At 30.5% G+C, this 4,404-nt stretch overlaps 1 long non-coding RNA gene across 1 annotated transcript; it reads left to right on the plus strand.

The window, feature by feature from the left end:
* Window positions 1–431: 431 nt before the first annotated feature.
* On the plus strand, window positions 432–929 carry LOC110278891 (uncharacterized). Its single transcript, XR_008006987.1, has 3 exons — window positions 432–572; window positions 664–713; window positions 806–929. It is a non-coding gene; the product is annotated as an uncharacterized LOC110278891 (long non-coding RNA).
* The last annotated feature ends 3,475 nt before the right edge of the window (window positions 930–4,404 follow it).

A 4,404-nucleotide genomic window follows, 5' to 3' on the forward strand; every position in this document is an offset into this window, starting at 1 on the left:
GTTAGGGTTTATGTTTGTTTGGGGGAAGGGAAAATGGGAAATGAATGTGTGCAGCACTGTGGGTGACTCGTTACTCGGTGTGGGCCTAGGGAGAAAGTAAGGGACAAAGACTAAGGTGGGCTGGGCTGCTGTATGGCCATATGTCGTATGGGTATCATTGTAAACCCTAGTTAAATTAGTAGATAATTAGTCAATAAATTAGTTTTTAATAAGGAAAATTAGAAATGTGAATATTATATCAAATTAGGATAGAACTAATCGAAATGAGAATTTTGACACCAATTTCAAAAAAAATTGGTCTAAGATTGGACCGAACGGGCCAAACCGGTTGAACCAGATCCAAACTGGACCGTGGGCCCAACCGGACCAGCCCTTTAAGTAAAAGCCACGTTCTTCTTCTCCTCATTTTGGCAGAATCAAAGAGCAACATAGGAGAGGAAAGAAAGAACGTCAAACCCTCACGTTAACTTCCGTACGCCGTAACTTCTCCGTCCGAGCTCCAATCGCTGCACCGTTTGCGGCCACGCGTTCACCGCGTTGAGCTCTACGTTTCTACTGGAACAATTTTATAGGTAACTTAATATTTCACTTCATTCTCTTCTTTCCCCCAATTTTCGAATTTTGAGTGGGAATATTGAATTTCTTTGATTTTTGATGTTTTAGGATCTAATTAGCTTGAGGAAAACGTTCACTCTTGCTTATGTGAAGCTTGGGTAAGGTGAGGATACGATAATTCTATTTTAATTTATTAAATTTGATTTTTGAGTATTAAATTAGATATATATGTGTTATAAATATGTATGAGGTTGTGAATAAATAATTGGAGCTTGAAATTGTGAATACTGGAACTTGGAGGAAGCTGATTAGTTGAGGTTTTGAGGGCTGTGTTCTTTAGGAAAATTGTCTTGGAATAATACTTGGGAATCGGCTAAGGTATGGTTTAGGTTTCTTGCATTTAATATATAATGTTATGTAAAAACTTAGGCTAGATGACTATAGGATAAGTTGGATTGCATATGTATATTTACTACTTAGTATCTTGTTGATGAACATAGTTGGTTTGGTGCTTGTTGATTAACTGGTGATTTGGTGAATTATTGATTTGAGGTATAACTATTATGGAGGCTGTTGTGATAATGAGGTATTTTGTGTTAAAAGCCTATGATTTGTGAACTATGATTCTTAGTTGAATTTTGGTTGTTGGATTTGAATATTGTATGAGTATAATTGTTGATTTGAGGTAGATTTATTGTGGTGATTGTTACGATGATGAAGAAGGGTATGTTGAATTGAAAAGAATGCAGGTTTGGACTTGAAAAGGGTAGCAAAGTTTGAGTTTTAGAGGAGATGCAGCCGAAATTTTATAAAAAATTAGAGATTTTGTTTATATGATTATTTAAAAATATTTAGATTCAAATGTTATATGGTTTGATTTTGAGTTATTAAGAAAATGAGTATGTTTTAAGTTTGATTCATTTAGAAAAGAATGAATTATGTTTTGAAATGAAATTATTGATGGACGGAATGAAAGGTGTGACAATGAATGATAAGGATTGAATATGAATGATGTATGATGATGAATGAGATGCGATTGAGAATGATGTGGATATTGATGAATTATAATTGAATTATTTATATGGCTTATGAATTTGAATGATCTGAGATACGAGATTCCCTGGATTAACTGCCGTGGCTTGCCACCACGTGTACCAGGTTGAAAACTCGATACTCTATGGACCCTACGACGTAAGTGTGCCTGGGCATTATATAAATTCCTGGGAATGTTACCCCTATTGAGCAATATTGATTATTTGAGAAAAGCTATGCATATACTCTTGGGGATGCACGTCGGGGGACAGTCTAAGTACAATTCAGACTTGTCGGGTTGGCTGGATAACCGACAGATGAGCCTCATCAGCCAAGGACAGGCATGCATCATATGCATATTACTTGAACTACTTGCTTGTGTCTTAATTAGGTGTGCCTATATGTACTTGCCATGTTAAATGTATATTTGTTACCTGCAGTAATTGTAACCTTCTTGTGCTTGCCTTTATCTGTCTATTTGTCTCTGAAAATGCATGATGTAGTTGGAGGTATGGAGGAATGACAGTATGAGACTTAGATTTAAGGTTAAGTTAAGTTAGGTTGAAATATTCTTAGAAAATCACCTTTTATGGCTTCTGTTTAATACTTTAAGCTCTATAATCTGAATATCGGCGTTCTAGGATTGCCTCTGGCATTCCCAGAACCTTATATATTATGTGTGTGGCACCTTTACCATACTGAGAACCTCCGGTTCTCATTCCATACTATGTTGTTGTTTTTCAGATGCAGGTCAAGAGGCATCTCGTTAGGCGTCTGGACTCTTGAAGCGAAGTGGTTACTAGGTTATTTTGTTATGCTATGGTGTATATATATATTGTGTGTGTACTTGCCTTTCTCTCCGCATAACTTGTTCTTTTTTATCCTCTTAGAGGTTTACGGAGAGGCATGATTATATATGTACTTTTGGATTTTGGATATGTATGTATATATATGTAAATATTCTCCGACCATTCTTAACTTCGCGGGTTGAGTTAGGAGCTTGTTATTTTGTATTTTTGGCACTCTATTCCTACTTCTGTTATCTTATGTTTAATAGCTATGATTTTCTTGGCATGCAAGTAAACTCGTTTCTCGAGCGTTGCGCTTTTATTTTGCGATCTTTATTTCCTTTATTCTTCGAGACTCATAGCATATTATAATTCTTCTGCTATTATATATATATACACATTTTATTTTAGAGGTCGTAATTCCACGGTTGTGCATAGTAAAATCGTAAACCGAACCGAACCGCAATAAAACTGATCCAAAATTCCAAAAAAAATCTAAAATTGAGTGATTTAAAACGGTTTTTGGTTTGAATTGGTGCGGTTTCATAATTTTTTTAGATCGGTTTGGATCTAAACATCCCTACTTAAATACACCAGTACATAAGACTGAGATAAAAGTAACTAACAAAAATACAAAATAATAACTTATAAGGCTTGTTTTTAAGTGATATTTTTAAAGATAAAAAAACAATTTTATATTTAAATATTTTATATAAAAATATCTTTTTATTTAATAATTATATTTAAATACAATAATATAAAAATATTTTTTATTTATTTATAATATTAAAAATATATTTTTAAAGTAAAAAATTCTCTTAAATAAAAAATATAAATGATAAATTATACTTTAAAAAAATATTTTTAATATTTTTGTTTTTATTATTAAAATTTTGTCAAATACATTAAAAGAATGTCTTTTTTCTAACAACCTAATGATATCTAAATGAGTTTGTAAACAATTAAATTTCTATCTAGACTTAGTTAACTATTTGTATTTTTTCATTGATAGCTAGCATGGCCGAGTGTCTGGCCAGTGAAAAATTGCTCAATTACTCTAAAACGGTAAACCCTAAGCAAGGATATTTTCGTTCATGAAAAATAATATTGTATTTCCTTCTTAGCAAAATAAAGGATATTTTTTAGAAATAAAATTAAAAAAAAATTCATATTTTTTTAAACACTATTTTTAAACTTTAATTTTTTAAATTCAATTTTTTTAGACCAAGTTTGTCGCACCCTAACGAATTTTATAAAAATTATAGAGTTCATCTTATTCCGTGAACTCCCTTTAAATTTTTTAAATCCACGTTTTAAATTTGTCCATTATCATTATCTCCAAATAGTATACAGATCCACAAAAATAATGACGATAATAATGGTTGTCATTGTTAAATATAATTTATTTTTTTAATTTATAATTGAAAAAATTCTTCAAAAAATCATATTTGTTGTCTGTATATTTTTATATATTTTTATATACTGTTTGTAGATTTATATACTATTTGAAAATAATAATAATTGATAATAGATTAAAATGGATTAAAAATGTCAGATTTGAAAAATTTAAAGGAGTTAACTGGCATAAAACGAACTCTATAATTTTTATAGAGTTTGTTGGGAATGCGACTAACTTAATCTAAAAAAATTATATTTAAAGAATTAAAATTTAAAAATAGTGTTGGAAGAAATATAGATTTTTTTTATTTTATTTCTAAAAAAAATCCGAAAAATAAAATATCACTTGATATGACGCGCTTTCGATTCTTGATTCTTCTCATGCCATTTGCTTATTGCTTATTGGTTTGTGTAGTATCAGCAAAAGCAATAGTCTAAGCCCATTTATCTGCTTTTATTTCACACCAAAAATAGGCACTCTTCTTAGTGAAAGTTACAATACTTCAATATTGTTTGAAATTTTGAACTCTTTTATATTATTAACCTTGACGCAGTATTTTAGGGAGTATTCTATTAACGGAATTTTTATTGTATATTGATAAAATTATTAAATAATTAATATATTTTTTTT

The sequence above is a fragment of the Arachis duranensis genome, chromosome 3, assembly GCF_000817695.3.
Source record: "Arachis duranensis cultivar V14167 chromosome 3, aradu.V14167.gnm2.J7QH, whole genome shotgun sequence".
Lineage (NCBI taxonomy): Eukaryota > Viridiplantae > Streptophyta > Magnoliopsida > Fabales > Fabaceae > Arachis > Arachis duranensis.